Raw genomic sequence first — 21,303 nt, 5'->3', positions numbered from 1 at the left:
CACCCCCCAGCAGTGCAGGGCACCCTCCACCAGGCCCCCACTCATGTCTCCCATCACCCCCACCCCCCAGCAGTGCAGGGGCACCCTCCACCAGGCCCCCACTCATGTCCCCCTCTGCACCCCCACCCCCCAGCAGTGCAGGGCACCCTCCACCAGGCCCCCACTCATGTCCAACTCATGTCTCCCTGCACCCCCACCCCCCAGCATCCAGGGGCACCCTCCACCAGGCCCCCACTCATGTCTCCCACCACCCCCACCCCCCAGCAGTGCAGGGCACCCTCCACCAGGCCCTCACATATGTCTCCCATCACCCCCACCCCCCAGCAGTGCAGGGCACCCTCCACCAGGCCCCCACACATGTCTCCCACCACCCCCACCCCCCAGCAGTGCAGGGCACCCTCCACCAGGCCCCCACACATGTCTCCCATCACCCCCACCCCCAGCAGTGCAGGGGCACCCTCCACAAGGCCCCCACTCATGTCCCCCTGCACCCCCACCCCCCAGCAGTGCAGGGCACCCTCCACCAGGCCCCCACTCATGTCTCCCATCACCCCACCCCCCAGCAGTGCAGGGGCACCCTCCACCAGGCCCCCACTCATGTCCACCTGCACCCCCACCCCCCAGCAGTGCAGGGCACCCTCCACCAGGCCCCCACTCATGTCCAACTCATGTCCCCCTGCACCCCCACCCCCAGCATCCAGGGGCACCCTCCAACAGGCCCCCACTCATGTCTCCCATCACCCCCACCGCCCAGCAGTGCAGGGCACCCTCCACCAGGCCCCCACTCATGTCTCCCACCACCCCCACCCCCCAGCAGTGCAGGGCACCCTCCACCAGGCCCCCACACATGTCTCCCATCACCCCCACCCCCCAGCAGTGCAGGGGCACCCTCCACCAGGCCCCCACTCATGTCCCCCTGCACCCCCACCCCCCAGCAGTGCAGGGCACCCTCCACCAGGCCCCCACTCATGTCTCCCACCACCCCCACCCCCCAGCAGTGCGGGGCACCCTCCACCAGGCCCCCACACATGTCCCCCTGCACCCCCACCACCAGCAGTGCGGGGCACCCTCCACCAGGCCCCCACTCATGTCTCCCATCACCCCCACCCCCCAGCAGTGCAGGGCACCCTCCACCAGGCCCCCACTCATGTCTCCCATCACCCCCACCCCCCAGCAGTGCAGGGGCACCCTCCACCAGGCCCCCACTCATGTCCCCCTGCACCCCCACCACCCAGCAGTGCAGGGCACCCTCCACCAGGCCCCCAATCATGTATCCCATCACCCCCACCCCCCAGCAGTGCAGGGGCACCCTCCACCAGGCCCCCACTCATGTCCAACTCATGTCCCCCAGCAACCCCACCCACCAGCATCCAGGGGCACCCTCCACCAGGCCCCCACTCATGTCCCCCCTGCACCCCCACCCCCCAGCAGTGCGGGGCAACCTCCACCAGGCCCCCACTCATGTCTCCCATCACCCCCAACCCCCAGCAGTGCAGGGCACCCTCCACCAGGCCCTCACACATGTCTCCCATCACCCCCACCCCCCAGCAGTGCAGGGCACCCTCCACCAGGCCCCCACACATGTCTCCCACCACCCCCACCCCCCAGCAGTGCAGGGCACCCTCCACCAGGACCCCACACATGTCTCCCATCACCCCCACCCCCAGCAGTGCAGGGGCACCCTCCACAAGGCCCCCACTCATGTCCCCCTGCACCCCCACCACCCAGCAGTGCAGGGCACCCTCCACCAGGCCCCCACTCATGTCTCCCATCACCCCCACCCCCCAGCAGTGCAGGGGCACCCTCCACCAGGCCCCCACTCATGTCCAACTCATGTCCCCCTGCACCCCCACCCCCAGCATCCAGGGGCACCCTCCACCAGGCCCCCACTCATGTCTCCCATCACCCCCACCACCCAGCAGTGCAGGGCACCCTCCACCAGGCGCCCACACATGTCTCCCACCACCCCCACCCCCCGCAGTGCAGCGCACCCTCCACCAGGCCCCCACACATGTCTCCCACCTCCCCCACCCCCCAGCATCCAGGGGCACCCTCCACCAGGCCCCCACTCATGTCCAACTCATGTCCCCCAGCACCCCCACCCACCAGCAACCAGGGGCACCCTCAACCAGGCCCCCACTTATGTCTCCCACCACCCCCACACCCCAGCAGTGCAGGGCACCCTCCACCAGGTCCCCACACATGTCTCCCATCACCCCCACCCCCCAGCAGTGCAGGGGCACCCTCCACCAGGCCCCCACTCATGTCCCCCTGCACCCCCACCCCCCAGCAGTGCAGGGCACCCTCCACCAGGCCCCCACTCATGTCCCCCTGCACCCCCACCCCCCAGCAGTGCAGGGCACCCTCCACCAGGCCCCCACTCATGTCTCCCACCACCCCCACCCCCCAGCAGTGCAGGGCACCCTCCACCAGGCCCCCACTCATGTCTCCCACCACCCCCACCCCCCAGCAGTGCAGGGCACCATCCACCAGGCCCCCACACATGTCTCCCATCACCCCCACCCCCAGCAGTGCAGGGGCACCCTCCACAAGGCCCCCACTCATGTCCCCCTGCACCCCCACCTCCCAGCAGTGCAGGGCACCCTCCACCAGGCCCCCACTCATGTCTCCCATCACCCCCACCCCCCAGCAGTGCAGGGGCACCCTCCACCAGGCCCCCACTCATGTCCCCCTGCACCCCCACCCCCCAGCAGTGCAGGGCACCCTCCACCAGGCCCCCACTCATGTCCAACTCATGTCCCCCTGCCCCCCCACCCCCAGCATCCAGGGGCACCCTCCACCAGGCCCCCACTCATGTCTCTCATCACCCCCACCGCCCAGCAGTGCAGGGCACCCTCCACCAGGCCCCCACACATGTCTCCCACCACCCCCACCCCCCGCAGTGCAGGGCACCCTCCACCAGGCCCCCACACATGTCTCCCACCACCCCCACCCGCCAGCATCCAGGGGCACCCTCCACCAGGCCCCCACTCATTTCCAACTCATGTCCCTCAGCACCCCCACCCACCAGCAACCAGGGGCACCCTCAACCAGGCCCCCACTCATGTCTCCCACCACCCCCACCCCCCAGCAGTGCAGGGCACCCTCCACCAGGCCCCCACACATGTCTCCCATCACCCCCACCCCCCAGCAGTGCAGGGGCACCCTCCACCAGGCCCCCACTCATGTCCCCCTGCACCCCCACCCCCCAGCAGTGCAGGGCACCCTCCACCAGGCCCCCACTCATGTCCCCCTGCACCCCCACCGCCCAGCAGTGCAGGGCACCCTCCACCAGGCCCCCACACATGTCTCCCACCACCCTCACCCCCCGCAGTTCAGGGCACCCTCCACCAGGCCCCCACACATGTCTCCCACCACCCCCACCCGCCAGCATCCAGGGGCACCCTCCACCAGGCCCCCACTCATTTCCAACTCATGTCCCTCAGCACCCCCACCCACCAGCAACCAGGGGCACCCTCAACCAGGCCCCCACTCATGTCTCCCACCTCCCCCACCCCCCAGCAGTGCAGGGCACCCTCCACCAGGCCCCCACACATGTCTCCCATCACCCCCACCCCCCAGTAGTGCAGGGGCACCCTCCACCAGGCCCCCACTCATGTCCCCCTGCACCCCCACCCCCCAGCAGTGCAGGGCACCCTCCACCAGGCCCCCACTCATGTCCCCCTGCACCCCCACCCCCAGCAGTGCAGGGCACCCTCCACCAGGCCCCCACTCATGTCTCCCATCACCCCCACCCCCCAGCAGTGCAGGGGCAGCCTCCACCAGGCCCCCACTCATGTCTCCCATCACCCCCACGCCCCAGCAGTGCAGGGCACCCTCCACCAGGCCCCCACACATGTCCCCCTGCACCCCCACCCCCCAGCATCCAGGGGCACCCTCCCCAGGCCCCCAATCATGTCCAACTCATGTCCCCCAGCACCCCCACCCACCAGCATCCAGGGGCACCCTCCACCAGGCCCCCACTCATGTCCCCCTGCACCCCCACCCCCCAGCAGTGCAGGGCACCCTCCACCAGGCCCCCACTCATGTCTCCCATCACCCCCACCCCCCAGCAGTGCAGGGGCACCCTCCACCAGGCCCCCACTCATGTCCCCCTGCACCCCCACCCCCAGCAGTGCAGGGCACCCTCCACCAGGCCCCCACTCATGTCCAACTCATGTCTCCCTGCACCCCCACCCCCCAGCATCCAGGGGCACCTTCCACCAGGCCCCCACTCATGTCTCCCATCACCCCCACCCCCCAGCATCCAGGGGCACCCTCCACCAGGCCCCCACTAATGTCCAACTCATGTCCCCCAGCACCCCCACCAACCGGCATCCAGGGGCACCCTCCACCAGGCCCCACTCATGTCTCCCAGCACCCCCACCCCCCAGCCGTGCGATTTGCCTGGGTATGTGTATTCCTCGGGTGCGCGGGTAGTCTCCCATGCAATACCACCAGGGTACGTGTATTATGGGTCCGCGTGAACTTCCACACGCGATACCAGCAGGCTACGTGTATTACGGGGTTCGCGGGTAGTTCCACACGCGATTGCCCTAGGTACGTGTATTTCGGGGTGCGTGTGAAGTTTCACACGCGATTTTGCAGGGTACGTGTATTTCAGTGTGCGCATGAACTTCCACACGCGACTGGGCCTGTGAGAGTGGGGTACGTGTATTCCAGGGGTGGGTGGGAATATTTACTCGCGACTGGGCCTGGGAGAGCGTGTTACGTGTATTCCTGGGGTGGGCGGGAAGATTCACACGGTCGCCTACAACGCGCCGAAAAAGAAATGGTCCAATCCTGAAACACGTACGCCAGCATGAAGCAGGCGTACGTCGACCCGCGCAGCATAAAAGTGCGCGCAAGCAACAAACAAGCTCAGACGCCAGGATGAATATACCGTTCCTAGCAGCAGTGGCCGTGGGTTACCAAAGGAGGAGGAGGAGGATAGTGAGGGCCCGAATTTTCACTCCCAGAACCAGCCTTTTTGGGATGCCTGATGACCAGGTGTATGGGAGGTACAGGATTCCACACATAATACTGGACCTGGTCACTGAGTGGGAGGATGACCTCACATCACCCACCCTATGCTCCCAAGCACTCAGCCCCCTGGAGAAGGTCCTCAATGTACTGCACTTCTTGGCCACAGGATCATTTCAGCGGACAAGTGCCATAGTGGGTGGGGTGTCACAGGCCACGCAGTCATGCTGCCTACACCAGGTCTTGAACATCATCACTGCACGCCCATCAGTCTGCAGGCACATATACCTGCCCTGACACCTGCAGAAAGGCAGGCTGCCGCCCTTGATTTCTACGGTGTGGCACAATTCCCCAAAGTGCTAGGTGCCATTGACTGCACCCATGTGGCACTACGTCCCCCCAGGGCATCTGAGCACATCTATAGCAACCGCAAGCACTGGCATTCCATCAACGTGCAGGTAGTATGTAATGCCAAGGGAATCATCACCTCAGTATATTCCAACTATCCAGGGTCCACCCACGACAGCTTCATTTACCGAATGTCTACCCTAAGCCGGGACCTAGAAGCTGGGCGGCATGGCGATACATGGCTGCTTGGTGAGTATGAATGCCACTGCACATGCATGCATGTCAGATGCAGAGTTATGTCACTACCCCACTAATGATACCCATCACCTCCTCACCAGGAGACAGTGCCTACCCTCTGAGCACCCACATGATGATGTCAATTCGGAACCCCATCACGCCTCCCGAGGTAAGATACAACACAGCCCATATTGCAACCCGGGGCCTAGTGGAGCGCACATTCGGAGTGCTCAAGTCACGCTTTCGCTCCCTTGACCGTTCTGGCGGGCAGCTGTTATATGCGCCCCAGTAGTGTGCAGGATCATAGTGGCAGCATGTGTCCTGCACAATGTTGCAACACGCCGGGGCCTGGCTGTGGACATGGTGGTGCCCCACATCCCCAACCACATGCACGCAAGCTGCGCATCGGAGGGGAAAGTGCACGGGTGAGGCAGCCCGTACGCAGCTGGTGGCTAATTACTTCACATAGAAATCACACCCCTGTGGAGTGCACACAGCCCTGGCACATACCATCTGATAAGCAATGATGACTCGACCTGACAATTATGACGAACAAAGGGACAGTCAACTGTCAGAACCATAGCAGCCTGAGATTGTTCATGTGGAAGTGTCACAATGTGTGCATCCCTATCTACACAAACACCACCAATGCAGTGTCATCAAAAGACACACTTCCTTGCTGCAGAAATGAATACCCACTTGCAAAATACTACATGAGAAAAGTGCCATGTCACCCAACCCCTCCCTGGCACGGCCACACAACACACCATAGCATGTCATGCAATGTGAGAGCAAACAAATTAATCCCCACAACATGCCCCAAGTGTCACCAACTACAGTGTCCCTAATGGAAACATGGCCACACATGAAATGCTCACAGTAATGCAGGACCTACAACACGCATTACCAAATACTTACCAAGAATACCAATCACCTACACAACCTCCAACCTACCTTAAACATGACATTACAGACTTAAAAAATTGGTAGCCTCACTACCTGATGATGCCAGCACTTCGAACACTTCCAAGTATACAGTGTTAGCGCCACGCAAGAGTGTAGGTGCACTGCTTACAACATGGACTCCAGTTCCAAGGTGGACCGCCTTGTGAAGACATGAGAAATGGACCTGCAAATTAGGAGGATGAGATGGATGCAGAGGCACATATCAATACACCATGCAGTGTACAATACAACAACAATATGCACTATGAATGTATACACAGTATTGACTACAGACTGCCCACACATCGAATGGGAGTCCAACGTCACCATATACGTCAATGTCACTTGGGCACACCCTTTGCAAGCCCATGGAAACGGGTTGCAGGAGGGGTGTGTGTCACACAAACCCAAGCATCTGAACCAAATTCATGACAAGCCTGCATGTGCCCAGCCACAATACAGCGTATATGCCCACGGGAGCCACACAAGGCAACACACTGTCCAAAAAAAATAAATAATAAAAAAAAAATGCCCATTAATGGGCCCGGGGGGGGGGGGGTCGGTGGGGGAGGCCACCCAGGAGGTCTGAGGACAGGGTGCACACCAAAACCCACCTGTGTGGATCTTGCGGAAGAAAAACACCTCCATGGGCTCATGGCCTGCACGGCTACCCTATTGTGAGAGAATCACTGCTGTCGCTCTCCTCACCCTCTGCAGCTGCATCAGGAGGTGGTGGCACTATGGGAGGCAGCCCACGCAAAGCCCTAGTCTGTTCCTCCATGGCAGCAAGCATGCGGGTGTGGTAGGTCTCGTTCTGGAGGATAATTGTGCGTAGGTCCCCATGCAACAACTCACGGGATGCCCGGACCTCCGCCTTAGTTGCCTGCATCTCAGCTGAGAGCGTACATGTGAGACGCTCCAGCTGCTGTTCTGTCCTTCTGTTTGTTGAAGCCTCAAGCTCAACAAGAGTCGTCCTGAGGTGAAGGAGTTCCATGGAAATGGCTTCCCGCAGAGTCGCCAGTGCCGCCCGCCTGTCCCTGTCGGACGCCAACATGTCCTCCCTGTATGACTGGCAGATGGAGTCTGTTGCCTTCTGTAGTCGCTCCATCAGCCTTTCGGGGGGACAATGGAAGTGGCCACCCTATCCATGGCCTGAGCCATCATCTCTGATGATGCTGCCTGTTGGGTTGCCATACCGTATATGGATTGCTCCCATGCGGTATTGCCAGGTGGCGTACGGACACCACGTCGGCGGGCACCACACCTGTCTGGGGCAAGGCGAACTGTGCCTTGCTGTGCCGGCACTGCCTGAGGCTGCAGGACTGCATTCCCCCTCTGATCTGCTGGCCCAGGAACAGGATCAGATGTTGCGGAGTGTGACCCTGCATCCGTAACCACCAAAGGCGTACCTGCCAACACTGACATCCCCATTGAGGGTTCTAACCCTGGTGCAGGTGGGTCGGACAGAACAGAATCCCTCCCAGGAACACTCACCTGCGACGGCACATAGGTCTCATCATCCGGATCGACACCTGAATACAGCTCGGGGGAGGTGCAGCCAGAGACACCCCTTGAGAGCACGACCTGCAGCAGTTGTGGGTTCTCACCCACCAACACACCACGTCCCTCACTGGTGGTTGGTCGGGCCTGAGACCCCTCCTGGGTCTGCACCATCTCCACAACCCCAGCAGTAACAAGTGTGTCATCCCCTGCAAAGACATAAAAGAAAACAAATGGAAACAGGCATTAGCACTATGGCACACAATTAGGGCTGAGAAGCTACAGAGACAGTACTTGATTGACACATGTCCCACATGACTAAAACCCTCCCATGCATGCACCGTCACTGCGTGTGAAGGGTAGGCAGATGGCACACATTGATGACACCAAGATGGAAGATGAACACATTTGCTGCATGCTGCCTAGCAGTGGCATCACACATTGGCCTGTGATTGGCAGGTCAAATACACATGCCATCACACAGATGGCATGTACCCTAGCCATAAAGTGAAGAGGGAGAGGAGGGCACCAATTGTTCATTCAGTCCAGTTTGCTCATGAAATTGATTTTTTCATTGAAATGGTTCAAATGTTTAACCTGGAGCTGCCATTCCAAAATGGTCCTATAGCACAGGGACATGTCTAAACAAATCATGTCCACGAAACAAAGCCTGTCCACTGTACCATAGCCATGTCAGACATGTGACAATAGGACTGAGAAATGCCTAGTAAAAGTGGTGGTATGCAAACAATCTGCCTGAATAAACAGAGGAAAATAAGCAACAGTGCTGTGGCAAGATGACACTTCAAGGGCAACTGGCGTGGTGTTGGGCAGGATATCTAATGTTGGCAGAAGGGATACTGCTATACCCAAATGCTGGTGCGCAGAATGTATTGGATGAGGCACATGGGTGACCCAAACCACTCAGGCACACACACCCTCACCTGGCACCCGAACAGAAGCCCTCACACACACACCATGCACATGGATGACACACACATGCATGTGCACTCACCGGACAATGCCTCGTAATCTGCCAGTTCTCCCACGCCTTGGATCTGTTCCTCCGTGACGTAGGTCCCAGCAACCTGCTCAAGTGGAGTGAGTTCTATGTCCTCTGCTGGAGACCCACCTCCAGTCACTAGAGTTGCGGCATGACTTGAGGTCAGCTTATTCTTTGCCCTGCGCTTCAGGTCATTCCAGCGCTTGTAGCATTCAGTAGCTGTGCGCCTCACGATTCCAAGGGCACTTATGATGTCCGCGATGGTCTGCCAGTGTGCCTGACGTTGTGCAGGTGTGGTCTTGGATCCTGCAACAATCACCATTTCGTGGTCATGTGCGGACACATACTCTACAAGTGCATTCAGTTCGGCCTCATTGAAGCGGGGCTTCCTTGACGGGCCAGACTGTGTAGCCGTGTCTGGGGCATCAGCCTCTACTGGACGAGCACTCTTCCTCTTCCACTCGGAAGGTGGTGGGGATCCTGAGTGTCCTACGCTGCTCTGGACACTAGGGGCAGGAGCCCCGGTGGACTCTGTACTAGGAGTGTGGGATTGCACACTCAGCATGGGAGTTGGTGCAGGCATTAGCTCAAGTGTGATGGTGTCAGGGGGAATGTCAGCATCATGGACTTGGACCGACACTGTCCTGGCTGGGTGTGTGAGAGGTGGGGTGGATGGAGCCACAGCTGCCCCTGCAGCCTCCCCAGCCTGCCTACGCGGGGCAGCAGATGACCTATCTGCCCCTGATCCACGTGGCCTGATGACAGCAACATGCACCGGCACACGTGGCCTAGACCTGCTGACCTGGAAGTCAGCCATGGAGTCACCCTGTACCAGGTCTGGTTCCACAGTGGGCTGATCCAACAAGGGCTGAGCATGGATGGTGTCAGCCACGTTACCCTCAACCGGGGGGGGTGGGTGTCCCTGACTGCTCCTCCACACATGGGGGGTTAGGGGCATCCTGCAAGTCACGGCCACGTCCCCTACCGGATCCACCACGGCCACCACTTGGGGCTCGGCCACCTTTGCCACCCTTACGGCTTGTTCGCCTCCCAGCCATGGCACTGATGTTATTGTGTGTATGGGAGTCGATGTGAACTATTGTCCTGGGCAATTGGGGGTCAAAGGGTTTGGGTACCAGATGGTAATCGTACCCTAGTGCTCTAGCAAGGCTGTATGTCCCCCCTGAGGAAAGATGACAGGTCACGCAACACACAGGCACCCCAAAAAAGGGAAGTAAGGTGCACGCAACCCCTCCTAGACCACGTGTGTGGAAAAATAAACCTGCACTACACTGTGGCACCCAGAAACACAAGAATGAACGTATGCGTGTCACACGCAGCCTAGAATGACCTCCGAAGGGGTATGCGACACACGGGGCAAGCACAGATGTTAAATACGTGCACGACTCACCGTCTGCCAGGAACAAAAGCGTGAAAAATATGCGCGTGTGCGCGTTGGCAACACCCCCGCCAAAAGAAGAATTGTACGCTGTCTGAGGAGACAGGACAACAGTAGAAGGGAACGCTGTTTGAGGAAACAGGCCCAGGAAAAAGAGGAAAAGAGAAAAAGCTGTCAGAGGTAACAGGGAGTACGAACTTGAAACGCTGTGAAGTAAATCGCGTGTGAACCGACAAGAAGTACAGATTTCACCCACTCGCTCTCCACGAAAAGCACGTACAAGGAAATGGCGTTCTACATGTACCTTTTATACACACGTCACAGACACGCATACGCGATGAGGCCATTTCCACCAATTACACGCTTTGACACTCGGACGTGTATCTTTTTTTTACATGCGCCATTCTCTACGGCCATGCGCGTGACGTCATAGCTGCGCATGGGGGCCTTTGGGCCAATGAAATCGCGTATGCGTGCAAACGCGCTTACGCGCTAAGGGCCTTTCCTCGAATTACACGCAGACATGCAGGATTTTCACGTGCCAAATCACTCCGTATCAAGCTGGCCACGCGTAAGCACACGGAAGACCACGCTCCTGCCCAAAAAGCCGATTTCCTGCCCCCCAGAGCCCCGAGCACGCTCCCACCTGCCATCTGCTGCTGCCTGACTGCCTACTGCCCACGTGCCCTGCCATTTGCTGCCTGCACATCAGCCAGGGGTGCTGTTGCTTTGACCACCCCTGCTGGAACCGAAGACTCCCGACTGGGATTCCATCACTCCACAGCCCAGCCCCAGGACCCAGTTGCCCACCCACTCCTGCCTCTGGGGTTGTCATGTCGGGCACTGCAACATCTGGCACCACTGACAACCCCCGGCCAGAGAGGCAGAGGGGCACCAGCTTCAGTGCCAGGGAAGTTGGTGTCCTTGTGGAGCAAGTCCTGGGGCAGTATGATGCCCTCTTCGGAAGTGTGCGCGCCGACAAGGAAGGACGGACTCGGATCTGGATGGACATCGTGACTGCCATCAACGCGGAGGGGGTGGCAGTCCACGACTTCCAACATGTCAAGAAGTGCTGGGAGGACTTCAGGTCCAGGACCCTGAACAAGGCCCGACGCCTCTTGAAGGCAGCGGATGCTAAGGGGCGCCGGGGCCACTTGTCGGAAGATCAGATGAGGGTCCTGGAACGCATATCCCCAGCGCTCCACGTCCAGGTCCTTGAGAGGCAGACCCGTCTGGAGTCGCGCGGTAAGTATACATGCATCATGATTGTAAGCTGTGCGTGTGGTGATGTGCCAGTAGTGTGCCGGTTGCACATCTGTTTGTATGGGGCCGAGTATGGGTGGGGGTGTACAGGGCCGTGAGGCTAACACATGGGAGGGCTGTCATGTGTGAGACATGGATGGTGCTTGTGTGTGTAGGCTTGCATGCCAAATGCAGTTGTGTGGGCACACATGTTTGGATGAATGTGTATGTAAGTAGGCATGTTCGTGATGTCACGCATGTATGTTGTTTTCAGCTGCATGTATCAGCACTGTGTACATGTGCATGTGTGTGTATTTGACAAGGGTGCAACAGTGATGCAACATGGATGCATGTGACAGCGGGATGTGGAAGCCTGATTGGCAGATGTGACATGGATGCCCATCTGAACACTGCGACAGGTGGCTGAGGTGTACACATGCATGCAAGTGTGGTGGTGTGCGTGCATGTGTAGTGCACTCCCTGTGTTGCATGTGATGTCTGGCTCACCTTTGCCTGCTCATGCTGTTGTATGTGTATGGATGGTGCTGGCAGTTGCGATGTGGCTGTGGTATGGCTCATGTGTGCAAGTTCAAATGACATGTGTGTTGCCAATTGTGATGCCATGTCTGAGGTTTGCCAATGCCACTCATGTGCAACTGTCATGTGTGTATGTGTCCATTGTGCAGTGCCCTGATGCCTGTGTTTTATTTCTCCCTGTCTGCAGCGTCAACTGATGAAGAGGGCGGAGAAGGTGCTGTGGAGCACAGCGGCGGGAATCGCACCGCCAGCCGGAGACGCAAGGCCCGGCTCCCCTCCCAGGTTGTGATCTCGTCGGGGAGTGAGGAGTCCGGTGCCGCGTCCCAGGCCGCAGCTGCCGGGGGGAGGTCCAAGAGGCGGAGGTCGGAGCTGGACTCCTCAGCAGCAGAAGGGGCAGCTGGGACCCCACAGGGCCCAACGGGGGAAGATGGCACGGAGTCATCCAGGTTGGTGGGGGGTTTGGTGGAGGAGGAGGCCTTGCAAGCAACAGAGACGGGGTCTGGAGGTGGGGATCCCACTGGTGCTAGTGGTGCAGTGTAGCACCAGGGACAGGAGGCAGCACAGGTCGCCGCGGAGGTGCCTGTGTGCAATCCTGTCCCTGATCCTGTCACTGCATCATCTTGCACCAGCAGGGATGCCTACGTCCAGACCCGTTTTCAGGCAGGGGATGAGCTCACGACAACTGGTCTTCCTCTGCCTGTGGACGTGGCTATCCGGGTCCGGGTTGAGCCTGTCCTGACTGGTGTGGTGTTGCGCCAATGGGCCATGCGAGGTGACCTGCAGTCTTTTCATGAGGAGACTGCACGTCATCTCGAATGGCTCGTTGACTGCGTCGGCCTACTGGGACAGGTCACCCAGGCCGGATTCCTCCGTTTGATGGGGCTTGCTACGACCCCCTCCTCAACTGAACCCCCTATGCGCCAGTCGTCCTCTGTGCCATCTTCCCACCCGTTAGTCACCTGGGTGCCCTGTGGAGCTGCCTCTGACGGTGCGGCCAGGCTGGTGGAGGAGGCATCCCTGCCACACTCGGGAGTCGGACGTCCAGCAGGGGTGGCCACATCAACGACTGCACCCCAGCCAGCGGAGGATGTGCAGGCAGCAGGAGGCAGTGCACGGGCAGAGGCACAGCAGCAGCAGCAACATGGTGGGAGCCATGATGGCTCGGGGCCTTTGACATCGGAGGGGCAGGCATCGGCCGGAGGGCAGGAGGACCCAGGATGGGAAGTGTCTTCCGTGTGGCAGCGGTTGGGCCACGCCATAGATGCGGAGCGGCAGCGGGCGGAAGAGGCACGGGTGACGATGGTCAGGGCGGAGAACTCCATGCAAAGGGCCCTGAGGCGGGCCGAGTGCCTCGAGGCAATCCGCAGGGAGTTTGGGGTAAACATGTGGACGGCCCTGCGTACCCTCGGGCCATGGAGGAGGACCACCTCCGGGACATTGAGCAGGAGCTCGATGATTCCCTTGCCCGGAACATCCCGAAGTGAGCCGTTGGACTAGCCCGCTGCCCTTGTAAATAGTTCTGTAGTTAGTGTTAGGTTTCCTTTGGTTTTGCATTTTTTTTGGACCTTTTGGACAATGGGCCACATTTTTGTATATATTTTCTTTTTTTTTTAGGTAGTGTTATTAGATAGGTTTAATTTCTTCGGTTGGGATCATGGACCCTGGATTGTTTATCTGTATATAGTTGACTTTTGGATTTTCATTTTTTTTATGATTTATCCATGGAGCAATGGTTTTCGATTTTAATTTTCCATTGGATTTACTTTTGTGCACTGTGACTTTGGACACCTTTCCTTTGGATTATGATTTGTGGTTTTGCATTATTTCACGGACCTGATGTTTTATTTTTTTTTTAATTTCCATTATTGTTTGTTTATTTTTGATTCAATTTATGTTGCTTTTAATACATATTTATTCTTCAAACTTCAATGTGTAGTATCATCTCATTGGTTTCATGCATATCATGATATGGGTTTTGACATTCACTGACACCCATTGGGTGTATGTGAGGGACATGTGTTCATTTCCAAACTTGCAATTGGGGTTCTATCATGTTTTTGCCATTTCTAAGTGGGTGGATGCAATACTCAGGTGGGTGTTTGGCATTTGGAGGCTGACCATAAGGGCCAGGGATCTAGATTGTGATAACAAGTTGGCTGGGGGACATGAGTGGGGGCCTGGTGGAGGGTGCCCCTGCACTGCTGGGGGGTGGGGGTGCAGGGAGACATGAGTTGGACGTGGGTGGGGGCCTAGTGGAGGGTGCCCTGCACTGCTGGGGGGTGGGGGTGGTGGGAGACATGAGTGGGGGCCTGGTGGAGGGTGCCCCTGCACTGCTGGGGGGTGGGGGTGCCGGGAGACATGAGTTGGACATGAGTGGGGGCCTGGTGGAGGGTGCCCTGCACTGCTGGGGGTGGGGGTGCAGGGGGAGATGAGTGGGGGCCTGGTGGAGGGTGCCCCTGGATGCTGGGGGGGTGGCGGTGCTGGGGGACATGAGTTGGACATGAGTGGGGGCCTGGTGGAGGGTGCCCCTGGATGCTGGGGGGTGGGGGTGCAGGGGGACATGTGTGGGGGCCTGGTGGAGGGTGCCCCTGCACTGCTGGGGGGTGGGGTGGTGGGAGACATGAGTGGGGGCCTGGTGGAGGGTGCCCTGCACTGCTTGGGGGTGGGGGTGATGGGAGACATGAGTGGGGGCCTGGTGGAGGGTGCCCCTGCACTGCTGGGGGGTGGGGGTGCAGGGAGACATGAGTTGGACATGAGTGGGGGCCTGATGGAGGGGGCCCCTGGATGCTGGGGGGTGGGGGTGCAGGGGGACATGAGTGGGGGCCTGGTGGAGGGTGCCCCTGCACTGCTGGGGGGTGGGGGTGGTGGGAGACATGAGTGGGGGCCTGGTGGAGGGTGCCCTGCACTGCTGGGGGGTGGGGGTGATGGGAGGCATGAGTGGGGGCCTGGTGGAGGGTGCACCTGCATTGCTGGGGGATGGGGGTGCAGGGAGACATAAGTTGGACATGAGTGGGGGCCTGGTGGAGGGTGCCCCTGGATACTGGGGGGTGGGGGTGCAGGGGGACATGAGTGGTGGCCTGGTGGAGGGTGCCCCTGCACTGCTGGGGGGTGGGGGTGGTGGGAGACATGTGTGGGGACTGGTGGAGGGTGCCCTGCACTGCTGGGGGGTGGGGGTGATGGGAGACATGAGTGGGGGCCTGGTGGAGGGTGCCCCTGCACTGCTGGGGGGTGGGGTAGTGGGAGACATGAGTTGGACATGAGTGGGGGCCTGGTGGAGGGTGCCCTGCACTGCTGGGGGGTGGGGATGATGGGAGACATGAGTGGGGGCCTGGTGGAGGGTGCCCCTGGACGCTGGGGGGTGGGGGGTGATGGGAGACATGAGTGGGGGCCTGGTGGAGGGTTCCACTGGATGCTGGGGGGTGGGGGTGGTGGGCGACATGAGTGGGGGCCTGGTGGAGGGTGCCCCTGGATGCTGGGGGTGGGGGTGGTGGGAGACATGAGTGGGGGCCTGGTGGAGGGTGCACCTGGATGCTGGGGGGTTGTGGTGCAGGGAGACATGAGTTGGACATGAGTGGGGGCCTAGTGGAGGGTGCCGCTGGATGCTGGGGGGTGGGGGTGCAGGGGCACATGAGTGGGGGCCTGGTGGAGGGTGCCCCTGGATGCTGGGGGGTGGGGGTGGTGGGAGACATGAGTGGGGGCCTGGTGGAGGGTGCCCTGCACTGCTGGGGGGTGGGGGTGATGGGAGACATGAGTGGGGGCCTGGTGGAGGGTGCCCCTGCACTGCTGGGGGTGGGGGTGCAGGGAGACTTGAGTTGGACATGAATGGGGGCCTGGTGGAGGGTGCCCTGCACTGCTGGGGGGTGAGGGTGATGGGAGACATGAGTGGGGGCCTGGTGGAGGGTGCCCCTGGATGCTGGGGGGTGGGGGTGCAGGGGGGACATGAGTGGGGGCCTGGTGGAGGGTGCCCTGCACTGCTGGGGGGTGGGGGTGATGGGAGACATGAGTTGGACATGAGTGGGGGCCTGGTGGAGGGTGCCCCTGGATGCTGGGGGGTGGGGGTGATGGGAGACATGAGGGGGGGCCTGGTGGACGGTGCCCTGCACTGTTGGGGGGTGGGGGTGATGGGAGACATGAGTGGGGGCCTGGTGGAGGGTGCCCCTGGATGCTGGGGGGTGGGGGTGGTGGGAGACATGAGTGGGGGCCTGGTGGAGGGTGCCCCTGGATGCTGGGGGGTGGGGGTGCAGGGAGACATGGTTTGGCCATGAGTGGGGGCCTGGTGGAGGGTGCCCCTGGATGCTGGGGGTGCAGGGGGACATGATTGGGGGCCTGGTGGAGGGTGCCCCTGCACTGCTGGGGGGTGGGGGCGGTGGGAGACATGAGTGGGGGCCTGGTGGAGGGTGCCCTGGACTGCTGGGGGGTGGGGGTGATGGGAGACATGAGTGGGGGCCTCGTGGAGGGTGCCCCTGGATGCTGGGGGGTGGGGGTGATGGGAGACATGAGTGGGGGCCTGGTGGAGGGTGCCCTGCACTGCTGGGGGGTGGGGGTGATGGGAGACATGAGTGGGGGCCTGGTGGAGGGTGCCCCTGGATGCTTGGCGGTGGGGGTGGTGGGAGACATGAGTGGGGGCCTGGTGGAGGGTGCCCCTGGATGCTGGGGGGTGGGGGTGCAGGGAGACATGAGTTGGACATGAGTGGGGGCCTGGTGGAGGGTGCCCCTGGATTCTGGGGGGTGGGTGTGCAGGGGGACATAAGTGGGGGCCTGGTGGACGGTGCCCCTGCACTGCTGGGGCGTGGGGGCGGTGGGAGACATGAGTTGGGGCCTGGTGGAGGGTGCCCTGCACTGCTGGGGGGTGGGGGTGATGGGAGACATGAGTTGGGGCCTGGTGGAGGGTGCCCTGCACTGTTGAGGGGTGGGGGTGCAGGGAGACATTAGTTGGACATGAGTGGGGGCCTGGTGGAGGGTGCCCCTGGGGGCTGGGGGTGCAGGGGGACATGCGTTGGTGGGCAGTAGTGCAAGGTGACATGTGGGTTGGCTGGGGGGCATGGGCATGGTGGATGGGCTGCCTGCGGGACATGTGCAAGGTAGGCCCCTGTGGTGTGGGCCGCCTGCAGGTGCCGTGGAGGGTGTAGAGGGAAAACCTGGGAGGACCCACACATGCAATTCACGTGTGGTGCTCCCCGCTCACCCCTGGAATACACGTACCCTGATGGAATCCCGTGTGATACTTCCTGCGCACCCCTGAAATACACGTACCCTGCTGCTTTTGCGTGTGATACTTCCCGCGCACCCCTGGAATACATGTACCCTGCTGCCACGTACCCTGATGGAATCGCGTGTGATACTTCACGCGCACCCCTGAAATGCGCGTACCCTGCTGTTTTTGCGTGTGATACTTCCCGCGCACCCCTGGAATACACATGCCCTGATGGAATCATGTGTGTTACTTCCCACGCACCCTTGATGTACACGTACCCAGGACAATCGCGTGTGAAACTTCCCGCGAACCACTGAAATACACGTTCCCTGCTTGGCGTTTGCTGTTTGGCAGCCCTGTGAACTAGTCCAGGGTTAGCGCAGCCCTTTGCGATGATTTGGGAATTTTGAAGGCTTTTCCTTGTGCAAGGGCGTTCTTGGGGGCGTAACTGGCGCTGCTGCAGGGTCGCTGCGCCACTCTGCGCCACGGCTGGTTTCGGAGGCTAAAATCCATGAATACGCTGTGCGATGAAAAGGATTTTTTTGCACGCGGCTGGCGCAGTGTATCGCACGGGGACATTGTGCGCCAGCCGCGTGCGCCACTTTTGTGCGAATTTCTATGAATTACCCTCTTAGTATATAATTATGAAATGCGTGGCAACTGGAGAAACATTACGCTTATTTGAGGAGAACGGCAGGAGTGAATAGTTCATACATGCCAACGTCGCATGCCCTATTGCGTTGGGAGCTGATAGTCCAGTTCTCGTTTTAACTTTGCATTGTGAGAATTGCAGTCCTCGATTTCACCATTGTAAACTCCCCCACATGTGACAGAATGCAAAGGGAAAGGTGGAAGTGGACTACCAGTGCTGGAATGGAATGGGTCGTTATGTCAAAACAAACACAGTAATTGTTTTCATTAAAAATACTCTAGCCCCGAGTGTGTTGAAGGAAGCATCCAAGTAGCTCATAGCTAATCACATGCACGATCTGAGACATCCTGGTAGCCGCCCCGCGGTCCTATGTTATATATCCACACGTTTTTATATGATGCGCAGTGATGCTGGCTTTGATGGGCTATTCTGGCCCATCAAAGCAAGCATCACTGAGAATTCCATGCCGTGTAAGTCTACTCTTGTAATGGGAAAAAGAAACTACAAGTCCCCGAATGCAAAGTGCTCTGTCCTGAAATGCCAGGCCTAGCAGAAGGTCTCACACATGCCATGGGGCAACTGGGCAATCGCCTCTCTCTCTTCGAGGCTGCAAGGCATTTGAAAACTGCTGGCTTTCATCGCATCTGTGTGTCCTGGAACTGGGACACTTCCCCTATTTGTATAGCACAAGGTATTTCTTAAGTGTGTAACACCAACATGGTCCATTGCAACTTGGGCGTGGCTCAATTGTGCTGTTGATTGGGAAGATATCTATTTAGGATTCAGCCATGTTTACGGACCTTTCTAGGGGCTAAATGATTATCCCTGAGGGTCAGACAGATCCTTGGAGTTAAGACCAAAACAATGCCCTCCCTCTGCAACCCCCCACCCCGCAATGCATTCAACAGTACCCGAATACCTAAGCTAAGACCAAAAAAGATGGCTGCTCCCATTAAGCTTCCACCAACAGCAGGGAAGCTGGGCCTAAAACCAAGAAAGGCCTCATCTCCCCCTCTGCTTCGATGGGAAGCACATGGTGCAGAAGCTAAGACCAAAACAGACCTTCGCCCCTTACACTTTCAACGATCGCGCGGTGTGCCTAAGAGGTGCTGCATCACTGCAAGTACCCATGAGAAGAACAGGGCAGGCATGTGTCGCATTGGTCTTGAAAACAAAACAGAGCAACAATGATAGGGGAAGTGTAGGGCCAGGATACTATTCACCTCTCTTTGCCTTTTTTATACAACCTAAACCCCGTTGCATGCTAATGGAAGATTACCTCTGTTGCAAGGCTCAAGGTTTTATAGTGCAATCTTAAAACCTTAACATCACATTATCTATGACTTTGTGACAGAGTAGACACAGCCTTTCTCTTTCTCCCTGGCTTGATGTTGACAATGTGGGCTTCTCCCCATGGCTGGTCCTAGATTGAATTTAGGACCTGTCACTCTTCTGGTGAACACGCTCCCTTCTTTTTCCTCCCATACATGGAGTCAGAGGTAGACTTGCTTGGAGATCGCATTCTGTTTCCTATTCGAAGCTAATATTTATATGTGGCAGACATAGCATGCCCCTGAGAGAGTGTCAGCAGAACAGTGAATGGAATACCCCAATGCCATTGGCCTGCTAAGCCCCATCTGAAGCAGGTGAATGCTGATTTGCAGTCAGTTTTGTGTATAATTTGTGTTTTGGCACCTGTTGGGGGTGGGGGGTGGAGGGGTCTGTTGTCCATAAACATTTTACGGGACCCCTGAACCTTTTGCTTTTTTTCCATTTGATTTTTAGGACCTCTGACCTCTTTATGTGGGGGACTTCCAGTGAAGACCTCCTGTCACTGCAACTCTTTTTTTGTATCTGGTTTGACGGTAGCCAATATGGTGTCTAGGGAAGGTGCGCTTTGTACACACCCCATTTTGGCTCTACAGCAGTGGCGTCGCCAGGAATCAAATTTAGGAGGGGCACAGAGGGGGCCAAGGACAAAAGTAGGGGGGGGGCACAGACAAATGTAGGGGGAGAACATGGTCACTGCTCGTCTTAGGTAGGGGGAGTGCAAGGGGGGCTCAGGGTTTCACAGGTGGGGCCCCCGGCCCCCCCAGCCCCTTCCTAGCGACGCCAGTGCCCTACAGTGATTATATCATGCAGCATTGGTTTTAGGGAGTAGTCTGGTGGCAGCTGTAATTTAGTTTTGGCTTCACCTGGGCTACAAGCCAATTTAATGCTTTAGTAGCCTCTTGGTAGCCATTGGCGGCAATAATGTATTTTTTAAGTCGATTTTCGTTTTTGGACCATTCCTTTGTTTAGGGAAATCACAAGGCAGTCCTAAAATGACTGTTGTACAAACATGCCTTGCATCCTGTGCAGTCGTTTGGACTGGTTTGAACCAGTCCCTAGCCCTAGACATGGCAATACATATGCTGTGTTGGTGGCCCTGGTTGTTTTTCAGTGTTTAGGGCTAGGCTGATTAGCAGGTTGCTGTGATTCGGAGGGGTGGCTTAGGCCAGCACATGCGTGTTTTGGAATAGCTAGGGGAGACCCTATCCCTGACTAAGTTCTGCTGGATTTATTTCTAGAGTTCTGTTGAACTCTGCTGGTTAACGTCCCCACTGGAGGATTATTTGCCAAAAAGCTGCTTCTGCAATTATTCGAACAAGTTTGGTCATACCGGCTTGTCTTGTGTCCCATACACTTAGCCCTGGTTTTGATTTTTCACTGCTGGATGTCCTTTCCGGGATTTCTTTGTTGTTCCCTGACCTCTTGGTTGGCTGCTCTGGGACTTCCATGCTGAGAACATGTCTGAGCTGTTTCACTGCTGCTTTCCTGGAACACCACCATGGTTGTTCACCTTAGGGTAAGAAGCTGCCATCATTCAGAAGGGTATTGGGACACCAATACTTCACCTCTCCTGGTCCGTTGGGTTGCCCTGGGTTGCTTACTCCATTGAGCTGCTGGAACCTGATTGGTAGGCGGTCACACGTCCTTCTGTAGCCATCGTCACCATTCTTTTCACCCTTGGCTGGTGAGTCCCATGCTACAGAATGCCACTTATTCTTCTCTTCGGTCATCTGGGTCGTCGTTGGTCCAGGCTTTAAGTCCCTAGCTGACCATATTCAATAAACCTCCCTGCAAAAGATGGTCTTGTACTCACTGGGTGTTTCATCATTCCTGAGCTGTCTTTTTTGGAACCACTGCCCTGAGTTCTTACCTCTGTTCCCTGGGTTGTTGGCTTATTCAAGATAACTATCCTCAGGGAGCCCCTGTGGTCT

This window comes from Ambystoma mexicanum, chromosome 4p, assembly GCF_040938575.1.
Source record: "Ambystoma mexicanum isolate Mex_15411 chromosome 4p, UKY_AmexF1_1, whole genome shotgun sequence".
Classification (NCBI taxonomy): Eukaryota; Metazoa; Chordata; class Amphibia; order Caudata; family Ambystomatidae; genus Ambystoma; species Ambystoma mexicanum.
The sequence above is the reverse complement of the archived record's forward strand: the minus strand, read 5'-3'. Positions refer to the sequence as shown.